A 17231-nucleotide genomic window follows, 5' to 3' on the forward strand; every position below is an offset into this window, starting at 1 on the left:
AGAGGTCTTGGTCTAACTCCTACAGTATCCCGTGATGAATCATAACACGTCCTGTTAGGGCAACCACAGGCTGTGACATCTCAACCAAGGATGGAGCAGGATGTAGACAATGCATCCTGCTCACTTTGGCACTAGTGAAACAATGTTAGACACAAGAGGTAGAGGTGAAATGTCATGGGTTCCTACAAGATTCTGTAGCACAAATGTTCACAGTCGACTGACAGTGTGAATGTAAAGGTTTGAAAAACCCTTGCTGATACATTCTTGGTTTCTTCTTCAAAAGATGATGAAGCTTTTAGAAAGCACGGAACACTGAGTCCTATGAGCAGAGATTGTCTTATGGTAAATCAGAGAAGGTACCCAAAGAATCTTATTTTTTTTCCAAGATAGTATATGCTTTGGAAAAGTGGTAGTACAATTGGTAATGACATTGACACCTTCAAAATACATGGACATATGTTTATTTTAACTAACAGTTAAATCATAGGTAAAAACACATAAATGAATGATAATTATACTTAAGCCTTATCAATTACAATTACAAACTGTTTTAGAGATGAATGATAAGTCAACTATACAAAATTCAAATAGTTTTCATATTTAATTTCAATCGGTTATGGTGTATGCATTACATTTCTGCCTTGGAGAAACATTTCAGCCTTTATTTAAACTTCAATGAAAAAAATTGGTATTTTCCATTCAGTAGCAGGATAGCAAGTATTTCAATTTTTGCTTTTCCAGAGATTTTGAAACAGGTTATCCTGAAGCTATTATTCAGTTAAACTTCAATTTGGAAGAGAGGAATGCCAAAATTTTAGAATCTATTCTATTCTTTTTATTTGTCAGTGTATTTGTTAAGCATTTAATAAGCACCTACTGTGTGCCAGGAGCTTGACATCTAAATCGCACCTTGTTATATTTTTCTACCAAAAGAAGCTACAAAATCATCTCTTTGTAATGAAAAGCTATTGAATTAAAAAGGGATAGACTGTATAAATATCTTGACATAGTCTAATCACTTTCAAAGTCAGAGAACAGAAAGCAAGATCCAAAGAAACTCCAAAGTAGAAAAAAATGTTTTGATACCTATTTGGAAATGTATTAGATAGTTAAAACATAAAAGTCAAAACAAGTATTAAAATGACAAAATCTGGAATTTGAATTGCAGAGTAAACAAAACCTGCTGAAAAGACTTGACATCTGTTCATGTTATGCACTTCATGAAGAATTTCTGACTATTTTCATTATTTTCTAATCTCTGTGCAATTTTCCTTTATTGGTTTCTATCAGAGATGAGCTGGAAGAGAACAAACATGTGGACATGGTGAATGACAAAGGCCAGATTATCAGCTGATAAAAGGTTTTGGGGGTAAGAAGGTAGGAGAAAAATGAGTGAGGAGGAAACAAGTCTGACAAGAAATGTACTCACTACCTTATGTATGTAACTGCAACCTCTCTGTACATCACCTTGACAATAAAATTATTTTTTAAAAAAAACAAACAGGATTTTAAACAAGGTAAATGAATCAGATATCTGGACAACTATAGGCCTGGATCCAAAAAAAGCCATAGTTGGTTTTAAGTTTAAAAATCAACATAAAAACCTTTCTGAACAATGTGTATGACAGTTCATCAGCTAACAATATATTAAAACTTTACATTACAAAACTACCACTTGACAGTTGTCAGGTAACAATACAAAAAAACTTCTGAGACTTTGTTTCCTTGTTGACTAATTAGTAGAAAGACATCGCACAATTCTAAATAATTTAGCACCAAAACTCAACTGGCAGCCAAACTGAACCTAAAGTGACAACGAATGGTTCTCACTTCCCCCACTGATGTTAGGCATATTCTCAAATATATTTTGACAGTAGAAGAATTCTGTATAACAGTGATGGAACCTCAGTAACAATCACCAAAGAATTATTCTTAGCATCCTATATTTTGATTATAAATTATGAATGTGAAAATTTATAATTCATGTAAATTATAAATTTATATGGAAACAAAAAGCCAAACATAATCTACACATTTCTGGAGGGAAAAGAATAGTCCAGTATAGTATGAACGTTTTAGACTCTGGAGCCAAACTGCCTTGCTTACAATTGAGCTAGGCTGCTTCCTCATGGCCCAGCTCTGTCATTTTACAGTCAGAAAAATGAAAGAGTTTACCTAATTGGGTTGTTTTGAGCATTATGTGTGCTAGTATTTATATAGGGCTTGGGATAAAATCTGGTACAGAATATGTTCCTATCAATTAATTTCAAAATAAATAGGATGAGGAGGAAAAAGTTGTCCCCTGTTCACATTTTCAGAATGCTATGTTATAGCTTGGATACGAACATTTTCTCTAAAATCTATGTGATAATGGTTTGGTTCTCAATGCATAGTGCAGAGGTGGGCTTTGGAGAAGTGACTGAATCCTCATGGCTTCAACCTAAACAGCAGGGTTGATGGGTTTGATGGATTCATAACTCCATGGTATTATTGAGACATGATAGAAAAGTTGGAGGAGGTGGTATTCGTGGGAAGGAGCAGGTTCAAGAATGTGTATTTTGCCTCTAGTCCGGGCCTGTGTCTCTCTGTTTCCTGGCTGCCGTGAGGTGAGTAATTTCACCTGCTACATAAGGCCACCATGATATTCTGCCTCTCCACAGGCCCAACAAAAAGCAGTTTTAAGCCAGGTGCCTGTGGCTCACACCTGTAATCCCAGCTACTCAGGAGGCTGAGAAATGAGGCTCACAGTGCAAAACCAGCTCAAGCAGCAAAGTCAGTGAGAACTTTATCTCCAGTTAACCACCAGAAAACCAGAAGTAGTGCTGTGGCTCAAGTGACAGAGCTCTAGCCTTGAGCTGAAGAGCTCAGGGACAGGCCCAGAGTTCAAGCCCCACTATAGACCAAAATAAAAACAAACCAACAAAAAACAACCAAATGATAAAAATAAAAGCTCATTTTTTCCATAGGCTAATTCAAACAGTGAGGAAAGGAGGGTTGTTTTTTGCTATAATCAATTGTATATAGAGAGATCCTATGAATTGTGATTAAGAAAATTAACAGTAAAATTTGTGAATTACGATTATGTATGTCATAAAAGATATGCCTATAGAAAATAAAAAAGAAAATATTTAACTTTACTAGTCACTAGGAGAAGTCCAATAATTAGATTTGACTCTCTAATATTCATGGGTGAAATTGAAGAATTCTAATGAAATCATATTTTAGAGCAACCATGGATTTATTGCATATTACTAGTTAGGTCATAAAATGATGTAAGCACTCAGAAATAAATTTGGTGTTTATAAATAAGAATAGTTCCAAATTTATACCACTCTTAGATATGTGCTCAGGAGAATATATTTTTCATATTTAGAGAAAGGAAAACTAAAAAAATAAATACTTGGTTCTCTTCATGACATCAAAACATGAACAATCTAAAGCTCTAACAGGAGGATAAATAGATCTATTTTGGAATTCCATAACATGGTATATCATGTAGCTCTTAAACACGATCTACAGTTAAATATTACATTACAGAGGAATGACAGCATCATACTCTGATGTGAATAAAATCTGAAGACTTCATAAATATGCTACTTTTATAACAAGTTAAAAAGGAAGTAAAGTTAAGTGATGTCTTGTATAGGTAGATACACATGCATATCATAAACCTTGAAGCAAATGTCAAATTTGATGTGATGCTAAGAATTCCCTTTTCTATGTACAAAACACAGTGATAAAACATTTTCTTATAGCTCTTCTGAATACTAGTCTTCTGGAATAAATCTTAAAATATTACTTTTATAAGATACTATCAAAAAGAACATCTTGGACTGACTGAGTTTAAGGATTTGTTGAGAAAAAAAAAGATAATTTGTACATCATTTCTTTCTTTCCCTTCCTTCCTTCCTTCCTTCCTTCCTTCCTTCCTTCCTTCCTTCCTTCCTTCCTCCTTCCTCCCTCCCTCCTCCCCTCCCTCCCTCCCTTCCCTCCCTCCCTCTCTCCCCCCTCTCCTTCTTTCTTTCTTTCTTTCTTTCTTTCTTTCTTTCTTTCTTTCTTTCTTTCTTTCTTTCTTTCTTTCTTTCTTTCTTTCTTTTCCTTCCTTCCTTCCTTCCTTCCTTCCTTTCTTCCTTTCTTTCTTTCTTTCTTTCTTTCTTTCTTTCTTTCTTTCTTTCTTTCTTTCTTTCTTTCTTTCTTTCTTTCTTTCTTTCTCTCTCTCTCTCTTTCTCCCTCTCTCTCTCTCTTTTGGGGGGGTAAGTTGTGCAGTATGAACTCAGGGATTGGGCTAGCACTCTACCACTTTGAGCCATTGTACCACTTCAGGTTTTCTGGTGGTTAACTGGAGACAAAAGTCTCCTGACTTTACTTCCCAGGCTGTCTTTGAACCTAAGTCTTCAGATCTCAGCCTCCTAAGTAGCTAGGATTAGGGATGTGATCCACTGGCACCCAGATGGTACCTTATGTCTTTTTTTTTTCCTTTTTTTTTTTTTTGCCAGTCAGTCCTGGTCCTTGGACTCAGGGCCTGAACACTGTCCCTGGCTTCTTTTTGCTCAAGGCTAGCAGTCTGCCTCTTGAGCCACAGTGCCACTTCTGGCCATTTCCTATATATCTGGTGCTGGGGAATTGAACCCAGGACTTCATGTATATGAGGCAATCACTCTTGCCTCTAGGCTATATTCCCAGCCCCTACCTTATGTCTTAATCACAAGAATGTGTCCTAAATAAATAATGTCTATTTTTATTTTTTTAAATGTTACTGGCATTACTGGAGTTTGAACTCAGGGCCTTGTGCTTGACAGATAGGCACTCTACTTTATTTACACCCCTAATCCTTTTTGGATTTAGTGGACAATATCTTTTTTTCCCCCTGATGATTGGTCTCAGACCACTATTCTCTTATCTTCAGTTACTGAGTAGCTGAGATCATAGTCACACATCATGATGTGTATATATGCATATAACCTTGTATATATTTATGTGTATAATTATAATTTAGATCTCATTTCCACATATGATTGTCTTCTGTATCAGTGAACCTGATTTCCTTCACTTAATATAATTTTTTCCAGATCCACCCATTTTCCTGCAAGTGAAATAATATTGGTCTTCTGGGTGGGTGAGTTAAATTCCACTCGTTCTCTTTCTCTTTCAATTTTTTTTCTCCCTCTCTATCATCTCTCTATCTCACATTTTCTTGATCCATTCACACACTGAACAACAGCCTGACTGTTTTCATAACTTGATTGTGTTAAATAGTGCATCAATGAACATGGATGGAAGGGCAAATGTCTTCATTGTATCCTGACTTGTAATCTTTAGGATAAATGCCCAAGAGTGATATCACTGGATTATAGGGTAGTTCCATGATTCATTTTTCTGAAGAATTTCCAAACTGCCTTCCATATTGTTTATACTAGTTTACATTCCTACCAACAGTGCATTAGGGTTCATTTCCTTCTACATCCTCACCAGCATCTTTTGTCATTTGATGATGATGGCCATTCTTACTCGGGTGAAATGGAATCTTAATATTTTGGTTTGCATTTCCTTTATGATCAAAGATGTCAAACATTTCCTTATGTGTATATTGATCATTTTTACTTCTTCTCATAAAAGGTATCTATCTATTCTTAATATTTTAGTAATGTATGATATGTATTCAATGTATAAAATTCTTAACATCTTAATAATGTGTTAAATATATGAAATATATTTAATACAGAATGGAGACCCCAAACACGTAAGGGTCTGAGTTTACTCATTCAATAGAACTAATCTTTAGAAACTGTACAGTCAAGCCTTTCTAATCAGCAACAAAATCCACATACAAACTTAAAATTGTAATTTCTAAGGAAAAATGAGTGATTATCTCATCTGTATCTTATGAGTGATTAACTGACCTAGCAACCTTTAGTTGCAACAAATACAGGGGAGAAATTGTGAGCAAATGTTCAATTCTATTAAATCTATATAGAAAGCCATGGATTAAGATGAAAGTACATTTGGAAAGAAAGACTTTCTGAAAGAAAAGTCCGCACAAGACTTAGCCTGAGGCTTAGAAATTCCTACACAAGGATCTCAGGACATCTGGGAAATAAAATCTTTTCTAAATTAGAGATGAATTAACAACCACCATCAAAGATATCAGGGCATGACTTGAGCTCAAGTCAGTTCACAAATAATCTATGCAACAAGTATTTTTAAAAACTTATTAGGGACCAGGATTCTTTTTGTCTTAATATTTCCACTGATTTAATGCTGCAATATTTGGTTAGTAATTTTCATTGTCCTTATGCCTCAAAGTGAGAGAATCCTTTTTAATATTAGTCTTTTATTATCATAATTTGTTATTTCACATTATAGCAATGTTTGTTAAATATATTATTAATATATAAACGGTTTAAGGAATGCATAGTTTAGTTTCTCTACTAAGTAAAAAGATTCTAGCTTAATTTTTTAAAGAAAAAGAGAATGACATAAATAATACTTTTGAGTTTTGAGAAATAAAATTATTACTAGATAATAGAAAAAAAGAAAATACTCTTCAAGATAGCTAATTGGAAGGATGCACTCTTCACATATCATTCTTAGCAAATAATAAAATGATATAATAAATGAGAAGTTTAATTTATAAATTCTCTGCCCAGAGTTCCTGTCCTTGGTCTTGGATTTTATTCATTTTGAGTCAAATGTTCAAGTTGAAAGACTCAATAAGGACTTCAAATGCCTTCAAACTGTGACAATACTAGTTACTAATAGTAGTCTCTTTGGTAATAATAATATATATGATAACAATCATAATAGTACCAAGAAAATGCCTGTGTGTGCTTTTCCCTCCCAATCACTAGACTAAAACTGGAAGTAAAAAATTGCTGCAGCACAAGTAAGGTACCAGTCAATGTAAAAAGCAAAACCCTTCCTAGAGAAGGCTATTTAGAAAGAGGCTGATTTCACTCAGGAGCTCTTGGCCTTTCATGCTTTGTTTCTCCAAAGGCAATACTGACCATGTCAGAATAAGGTAAGAAGAAAACAGAAATCTCCTAGCAAATAATGTTTTAATGTTTTTAATGTTTTAATGTTTAATGTTTTAATGATTTTGTTCTTCTGTGCAAAGTGTTGTTACCACATAGTAGATTTACAGCTTTAAAATGGGATAAGGTTTTCATATCTCAAAAAGTACACACATGTATTTCAGTTCAATAGATTACAGTTCTTGTGTCTGGACAGAGAGATTCTCTCCCCACTCATAACTTCTTAAAAACTGGATACAGTCAGTTCTATTAATGCAAAAATTTCTCCCAAGGCCTTTTTCTTCCCTCTAATTATACCCTCCCATCATTGTAATGGGATATTTGACATTAAACAATAATCACTTAGCAAATAATGTTTGTGAATAAGCTGAATGGCGACATGCTACAAGTTGGGGAGAAAATGATTTTTCCTAAGAAGGCTCCTGTAGGAGAAACAGAACTGTCCTTCAGTGCCAGGGAAGATGAGTTCAGGTTGTGGGATTCAACAATGTCCTGCTGTCTTTGGTTCTGACCCATATTTATATAAAAAATGGAAATCTAAGTAGGAGAGCTACAGGGAAATTGCTTTAAAAATGCACACTGTAGATTTTCCAGAAGAATTTCCTTACAGCCATCTTTTCTTAGAAGAAGAGTGAATCTGCCTATTGATCATTTTATATTCTCTTCCTTCCTACTATCTTCTAAAGAAGACCTCTCAAGTCCTTTCATTGTTCAGATTAATAATAAAGTCTCACCTCAGAACTTCTTAGTTCTCAACCAGTAATGAATAACCCAAACACCACATTCTGTGTTTTCCTGGGCCAACAGTTGTGGAATCATCTTAATGCTTGTAAGATTTTTTCAGAATTTCAGATCTCTCTCTAGATTTAATAAGATCCCCTGGCAATCTATTGTATGATAAGAAAGATTAGAAATATCCCTGCCATGGTGGTGTATGCTGGTTAATCAAAGAGGAGGATGAGGCAGGAGGACGTTTTGAAACTAGCCCGAATTATACCTTAAAAAAATTAGGAATACTACCTTGTCCTGTTCAAGTGGTTACAAATGTTTGCTTTTCACCTGACAGTTGGTAACTTAATCTATCCTTTGGTTCTGACCAATCAAAATCCAAATTATATGTCAACTTCATTAACCTACAAGGAGAGATTCTTCAGAAAATAATTAACAGCAGAGATTTGCAATAGAAAATCATATGCCATAAAAAGGCATTCAAAGAGCTTAAGGAAAGTGGAAGTTTTATGGTACTTTTCTTTGCTTTAGTATTTTCTCCAAATAATTGTACAGGGGTTTCAGTTTTACTTGTCAATTTGTGTGTACAATGCATCTTGCTCTGAGTCATTCCCTTCCTTATTCTTTCCTCATCTGTCCTTTCCCCACTTCGAGAGGTTTTATAAAACCTCTCAGATACATGAGGTAGGAGTGGTGGCAGAACCTTTGTTGAGGTTCCCTTGCTGAGCAAGCATCCTGGCAATGGTATATTATTTGAATGATTACAGTCTTAACATTACATGTAAATGTTGTTATACACATAGTATATATGTGTGAAGTGGTCAAGATTTAGGTTACATATACAATATGAAAGCATTTCATTTTTATGTTTTTAGAAAGCTCTGTATCAGGCAAGTCTTTTTCTTCTCAGCTCTGGGGTTTGAACTCAAAGCTTCATGCTTGGTAGGCTGGTACTCTCCTACTTGAGCTGTATCACAAACGTATTTTACTTTGTTTAATTTTTTTTTGGAAAGGATTATGTATGTTTCCCAGAATTCTCCTAAGACAATGATCCTCTGAACTATAACTCCTACATAGCTAGGATTTCAGTTACATGCCACTATCTCTGGCTTATTTGTAAAGACAGGTTCCCTTGCTTAACCTGTAGTTGTCCTGATTTCAGTTTCTTAAATTCCTGGAGCTCTGTTTCTTGTTGTTGTTGTTGTTTTTGTTTCCCTACAGCTTTCAGTTTGTCTAGATTTGACAAGAACAATTTCAAGTTGGTATCAGTAACTTTTAAGAAAATATATGGGGTGTGTATATTGTACATCTGTACTACTAAAAGTTACAATTTAGTAATAAACCAGGGAGACTTTTTTTTTTTCTCATCCTGGAACTTTAAGGTTGAATTCAGGGTCTGGGCACTGTTTCTGAGACTTTTTGTGCTCAAGTTTAGCATTCTACCACTTGAGCCACAGCGCCATTTTCAGTTTTTTCTTAGTAGTTTATTAGAGATAAAGAGTGTCATGGACTTTCCTACCTGGTCTGCCTTTGAATGGTTATCCTCACATCTCAGCCTCCTGAGTAGCTAGTAATATAGGTGTGAGGCATTGGCGCTCAGCACTCAAGGAGACTTTTATTTAAGCATTAAGATCACAATTATGTGTTCAGATCTTATATTACATCTCATATGAATGTATGTAAAAACATCTGGGGAATTTTTATTTTGTCAGAAACAAGCATTTCTATCAACAAGCTATATAGTTTATTTCCTATAGATTGGGTATAATTGGATATTTGCCCTCCTTTTAGTCAATGCCTATGTCTTATAGTATGAGTTAAATATAAGATTTTATACTCTATGGATAATATATAAGTGTTTGTGGAATAAATTGTTTTCAATCATAACTTTCCCTTAGATCACAAATGCCTTTTCCTCAAGTTTCCTTATGGTGGAATCACTATGAATGTCTGGGCTGTTTTTCTCCAGTAGAGTCTTAGATGTTCTTGATTTATCCTGGACTACACTATCTTTTTCTTTTACCATCATACACAGCACTCTAAATTCCCAGATTGATACTTGATATTGACTTTTCTCTTCCTCCCAACTGAAAATAGGCAAGGTAAAACTACTGGGATTGAATTCTGACTGCGGACAGAGAGAATATTCTACCCGGAAGGTTTATGTCCTTGCTTTAGCTTCCCAAATAAATAATGAGATCTCAATTCTGAAGCCCTCTCTGAAGGAATTTGAGAATTGGTTAAATAGACAAAAACACTCAATTGACAGAAAAATCAACATTGGATCAATACAGATGGACTCCACTATGGCCATGTCTTTTAATTAGAGTCTTTAACCCATTTACTTTCAATATAATTGCTGGGGATGATTTTGCTGCAGCCATTTTATAAGTCCTTTTCCAGATATTTTGTGGTTACTATCTTTCTTCACACTTGCAGTTACCCTTCGTATTTTGGTTGTATGCTCTAGGAGTGTTTTGATTCTTTATTATTATTTTGGTGTGTTTATTACCAATTTATAATCCCCTAGAAAAAGTATTTTTTATGCTGTACTGCTTCTAATGTAGAGAGGGATAATACAGGAAATTTTTTTTGTTTCCTTTAGTGCATCTTTTCATTTTGTTATACTTAAAGTTGCACTAAAGAGACATTAAGTCTCTCACTTTATTCTCTTAGTCTTGTGAAGAAAGTTGGAGGAATGAGCAGCTTTCCCCCTAGTGTGTCCATAAAGAAATGATGTCTCATCACCCAAGGTTCTTAGCTACTATGTTCTCCATCTCCAGTGGCTTCACTTTTATAGCTCTTTTCCCTTCACTACTCCTGGGATTGAAGCCACTGCAAGCACTTATCTACCGATATAAAACTTGTCCAGGTAGTCTAGGTAGACTTGCATTACCTTGTCCTCTCTGTCCTAGAGCAAGGAGGTTTAAGACGTAGTTTTTCAAGTGGAAGCTGTAACACTCAGGAAAGGAGGGCTCAATTCCAAAAGATATTAACTGACCTGGAATGAGCTATCAGATCAAGCTTCAGAAGTAACAGTCTGTTTATCAGGCTGCTGGTACAGCTAATAATTTATGATAAAATGTAGTAGAAAACCCCACATAGCCACTGGGTGTGTGTGTGCCTGGATTGGGGACAGGATGGGGAGAGTGTGTCATAAACTCTTTGTCAGGAGGAACTGGGGCTGTGTTTTCAAAGGCTCTTCTCCTCACAACTCCAAGGGCCTAAAGAGTCATGGGTGTTGTAATCCTTTCTACCACTGAGCTGCGGAATCTTAGAATTAGCCTGCTTTATGTGAGTTCTTGGAGAACCAGAGTGCTAAGGCTTCCTTTGTCAATGCTATGAGGTACTGCTTGTAGCAAGGGCCAGGCTTTTGTATGTCTCGGGTTTTTATCCTTTTGGTATCAATGAGAGATTTTCTTAGTTGCTTTGTATTAGGACTCTCTCCACTGAAGATGTCCAGTGGGTTCTTGAGGGAGGGGTTGTAGGAACCTTATACTCCACCCTGCTGCTAATGTTACTTCTAAGTGTGTTGACTGACTTGAAATTGCATGTTCCTTCTTTCATTTGGTTAAAGTCCTTCTAGAAGGAATAGCAAGTAGGAAATAGTTACCAAAGTTAGACCCTGTAACAGATAGCTGCCCATACAAGAAGAGTAATTAGATAGCTTTCTCAAGCAAGCAAACAAAGAAGAACAAACTGCATTTATACTCTTAAAAGAATAACTAAAAATGTGTGGCAACTTAAGCAAATCTAATAAACAAGGAGTCATGATTTTAAACAATACTTAGAGTGAGAAGTTTGAATTAACATTTCACAACCCATTTAGCAATATGCAATCACACACACACACATCACATCACAAGCACACACATACTTCTGGCTAGATCGCAGAGTCACTCATTGGTGACTCTTGCATTAGCTAACGTCATGTAGTTAACAGGAATTGCATATTGGCATGTAAGTGGAACTATTAAAGTTCGTCAAATTACATTTAAAGTTCTCTTAGATAGTTTATTGGCAAAATCTCTCAGGGATTTATGTTTAAAACACATTTTTTCAAAAGGATCTTTGCTGACTTATGGGTATCTTAGGCAAATTTAAGTGTTTTTTTTTTCTTCTTTTGACTTAATCATGCAGTATAAAATTTATTTAAATTCTCATCTGAATTTTAATGTTTTATATTCAATATTTGAATTTAAAAATACTAGCATAAAGTTAAAGAAAATGAGCTATTCTAAATCAAATCATTCCTTTCTTATTAATAATTACAAACTAAATACTGAGTTATATTCTATTATATTCTATATTCAATAAAGTACAACTATATGTAATAATTAAGCTAAGAAAACCTAAAAGGAGAAATGAGGAAATTAGAGAACTTCCTATTCTCTCATTATTAAGTCAATGTGAAAATGTTTGGCGGCAGTGGGGACCAGTTTGATAGATGAATTTTACTTGTTTATGTTGTCATGTCATATTCATATACCTACATACATACATTTATAGATGCATACAGATATATATATATATATATATATATATATATATATATATATATATATACACACACACATATCCATCCTTAGGCCCAATTGTTTTTAGAGCAAGAAACATGATTGTGTTTTGTAATAAGAGTCTTGGGACAGAGACATTAATTTTCCCCCTACCCCCCCAAAATACACATAGGTTGCCACAAAGGCTGGTTTGAATCCCAGAAAATAGACTGTTTTTCCCAAACTGAAAACAAGAATGTCCACTGGATTTCAAGCTACCTACTCATATGGAAGCTTTACAGAAACAAGGGGAAAATCACATTCCATCTGTCAGTTCAGTGGAAACAGTGGCTATGTTTGTACCCAAAATGAGTTTGAAATTTTGTGTACATTGTCCCTTCTGAGCAATGATAGATTTGCATAATATTTGTCAGTAGCTATAGTTACTCCTGGGGTTGGAATAGCTAACTTCTACCCTGTTAGAACTGAGAGTAAATAAAACAGGATAAGCATGGTCTGACTTGGGTTAGTTACAATACTACCTTGAAACTTCCACAAACGTAACCAACACTGGAGATGAGAAACATCTCCTGTGGTGCAACAGTGCAACACTAATGCTATTTTTTCTGCTTCCTTTGCTACATTCCCCTAAAGTCGCTACTGCTGGGCACTGCAGAGGTTAGCTCCTGTTGGCTACCATTGAAAAGAATTTGAAGTCAGAGATTTAAGGTCTCCTGGAACTTTTGGCTGAATTCCAGAATTGCTGAGGCTTCTCTAATTGCTGTGTTTTCCAATAAGAATATCTACTACAAAAGGAGCAAATATATCCAAGAAATTTAGAAAGATCCAGAAAAGGGGTTAAGACTAGAACTGATGAGAAAAATAATAAAACATATGTAACAATAAAGTCAGTGTTAAACTGTGCTGTGATCATAGAAAACTCAAAAATGTTGTCTTATGCATTGAGATCAAATCATCATGCTCAGGAATGCCCTTGTCAGAAAATTCAAGTCATTGCAGTTGACAAGTTAAACTCCTGCCAGCATTTGTACCTGCATTCTCTAGCTTCCATTCTTTAATGACCAGGTATCTTGATTTACTTTTACTAGTACTGAGGATTAAATCTGGGGCATTACCCCTGTTAGCCAAGCATTCCTCTGCTGAACAATACCCCCAGTTATGTCTTCTAAAATTTCAGGCTAAATTCCCACTTAGAGCAGTTCTTTTACTCAGGAATGTAGAAAACTTACTAGCTATTTCCACAGAGATTTCTGACCTGCCTACTATTACTCTTTGCATGTACCTTTCTATCTCTCAATCTTGAGTTGAACCTGGGAAACTCATTTTGAGTACAAATGTAAGAGTTGTTGATTTTTCAGTTCTCTCAGTTTTTAAATTTGTTGTTAGGGTACAGTTGTCACTTCTAAACTCATTTCATGTTAGATGAGAAATCAGATGTTCACAATTTATGAAAAGAATTAGAAGAAAACTTCTTGGATTGATTTTAGAACTTTATCAAGAGCATTACCTATTTGAAAGGACCATAAACTTTAGAGACAATAAATCAATGACTTAAGCATTCTTCCCATGTTCAGTATATTTTAATAATTGATTGTGCTATTTAAAAATATCTTGTGTTGTGTGGAATGAATTTGGCATCATTTTGTTAGGGATCGCTCTCTACAAATCAACTTCTTAGCTGGGGGTTGTTGGACAAATTATTCAATATCTCTGCAATCAACATCTTACTCATTGAAATGAGAGTATTAAATAACAAACCATTCACACTTTATACTATATAATCTCCCAACAACCCTACACTTATTACCTAAGATGCTATAACTATTTAACTTAAACTTTGATCTGTTTATTTTCCTTTGCTCTAGGTCACTTGTCTTATTAATCAAAGGTCCTTAGTACACAAAGTAGAGGATGTTGAAGTATGGAAAACAGTGGATATAAAGATGAAGCATGACCTATGATGGGTTGGTTATCAGATGACAACATGAAGAACACAGGTTCAGAATATCAGCCATCCTCTGATTGCATACAGATTATCAACTGCAATTTAGAAGGCTGAAATTTGCTCCTAAGTGAGCATGAATGACAGAGTTGCTTTCTACTGATGACAATTTCTCTCAAGGTCAAAATGCTTCAGATGCGTCTCATCTTTATTGAGATGAAGTTGATTTTTTTTGTTTGGTTTTATTTTTTTTTGTTTTGCCAGTCCTGGGGCTTGAACTCAGGGCCTGAGCACTATCCCTGGCTTCTTTTTGCTCAAGGCTAGCACTCTACCACTTGAGCCACAAAGCCATTTCTGGATTTTTCTGTATATGTTGTGCTGAGGAATCGAACCCAGGGCTTCATGTACATGAGGCAAGCACTTTACTAGTAGGCCATATTCCCCGCCTGATGAAGTTGATTTTTAAAGATATAGGAACTAATTATCTTTAAATATCATCTTATTGTCATTATTAAGATGTTGTACAGAGGAGTTAATATCATAAGTCAGAAAATTCTTTTTGGACAATGTCATCCCTTCTGTTGCTTACCTGAAATTTCTCCCTCCAGTCCCTGCTGACAAGTTACATAGCCAACTAATTTTTAATATTGATTCTACATTAATATGAAAATCAGTACCAATCAAAACATGCTGCTTAGAAATGACTAGAAAACTTTTATATTATTTTGCACTGTAACTTTAACTTACCCACATTTATAAATCCATGCTCTGCATGAGAGGAAGTAAAATCTTGTGGGACAGACTATGCCAACACACACACACACACACACACACACACACACACACACACACACACCACTCCTAGTGATTGAATGGAGCCTGTTAACCTTACTCTTATACATCTTGCTTCTATCTCCATAATTTTATTTTCTCTTTCTGGATTCCCTGCTTTGTCTATATTACATATAACCAAAGTCAATAGGAAACAGTTAAATAATTTTTACAATTAAAAATTTCTGTCCCTCTATAAATGAACCCCCCAGGACTAACACTGTTCATTCTTCATTTATGTAAGTTTAAAATTGGTGAGCTTGGGTCCATTGCATTGCTATGAGTCTCTTCATTTGGCCTACTCTAGGTGTCCCCATGAGCATCCTGAACTAGGAAATGTGAGAATGTCCTGGACTCACTGTAATAGACCTAAGACTCAAAGTAACTGGAATTCTATTTTCTTTTCTTGAATTTTCAATGAGGTTTAATCTTGTTGAGAAAGTTACTAACTTTCACTTTACAATGGATTTTTATCAGAAAAGTTGCTTCTCTGTTATAAAGTTTTCAAAGTCAAGAGTGTATTTTAAATTTCTTTTTGATTAATTTATTTATTGTCAAAGTAATGTACAGAGGGGTTACAGTTTCATACGTAAGGCAGTGGGTACATTTCTTATCTAACTTGTTTCCTCCTCCCTCATTTTCTCCTTCCTTCCCCCTTCCCCAGGTCCCCCCACCTCAATGAGTTGTGCAGTTTGATTATGGCATATAGTTTTCTAAGTATTGATGCTGCATTAGTTTGCCTTTTGCCCCATGTCTCTCCATTTTGATGTTTTCCTTACTTTCTCTAGTTCCAATAAACATATATACAATATCCAAGGTACCAAAAGCAGTAACAGTGACATATGGGGTAAAACCTTGGAGAAGAAAGAGAAAAGAAAATGGCATAATTTCACTTAGTACATTGAAAATAATGACAATGTTAAAACACTTATTTCCATCACTTGGAGTTCATTTAACTTAGCATCATCTTATGTGTTCATACGTATATAGCTAATGAGCTACTTTGATTTTCTGCTAGGACTATCCTTGACGCTTACTAATTATTACCAATGAGGGAAACCATAGAGTCTGAGTTTCTTTGGGTCTGGCTCACTTCACTTAGTATAATTTTTTTTTCCAAATCCTTCCATTTCCTTATGAATGGGGAAGTGTCATTCTTTCTGATGAAAGTGTAAAATTCCATTGTGTACAACATCTCTTGATCCATTCTTCTACTGATGGGCATCTGGGTTGGTTCCATATTTTAGCGATGACAAATTGTTCTGGGATGAACACAGTTGTGCTGGTGGCTTTAGTGTGGTCTTCCTTGTAATCTTTTGGAAAAGAACACCAAAGAGTGTTTTTGCTCTAGGATTTCATGATAGTTCGTGATGGTCAGTTTGATGGCATTGAGAAGCACATGAGATGAAGAAAGCACACCTCTAGTATGCTGAAGATATTTCCAGAGAGAAATTACTAATAGGGAAGGGACCCGAGTGTGGGAAACACTGAAATACTGTGTCATTGTATGGGAGATCAGATGGAATAAAAGGAGAAAGTTGGTCCTCTCTCTCTCTTTCTTTCTCTCTCTCTCCCTCCTTCCCTCTCTCTCTCTCTCTTTGCCACAGCCTCCCCACTAGAATAGACAGAAACTTCTGCAACTATGAACTAAAATAAATCTATTCTCCTGTAGTTCCATTGTGCCTGGAAAACCAAGATTTAGAGAAAGTGGGAGTGTGGTATAGCAATGAAGAGTACCTTCTACCTATTGGAATAATTTAGAAAAATACAATAAAACAAAAACCTAAAACAACCTGACTCATATAGGATACTTATCACGCATAAAACACTATATGCAGGCTTCTCAATTCTTTACTAAATGTCAGTGGTTAGATGCCCATACTTCTTAGACACTAGCACCTGTAGATTTGCACATATATGAGAAATATTTATATGAAAACAATTTTCTACATAGTGAATTCACCTCCCTCATCATGCTTCATTAATATTGGTTATATGCCAGCTTTGGTCTGATTTTCAAGAGGGCAGTGATTTGTCTTTACTCCAAGAGAATAAGAATTTAGCAGTAATCTATATCAATACAAGCACATCTACTGGAAAACACCAGTAGAGGGATTTTCTTTAAACATGTAAGTGGATAAATGCAGATTCCAAGAAGAAGGAAATTCTTAGGCTGAGGCA

The sequence above is a fragment of the Perognathus longimembris genome, chromosome 5 (assembly GCF_023159225.1).
Source record: "Perognathus longimembris pacificus isolate PPM17 chromosome 5, ASM2315922v1, whole genome shotgun sequence".
In the NCBI taxonomy this organism is placed as follows: domain Eukaryota; kingdom Metazoa; phylum Chordata; class Mammalia; order Rodentia; family Heteromyidae; genus Perognathus; species Perognathus longimembris.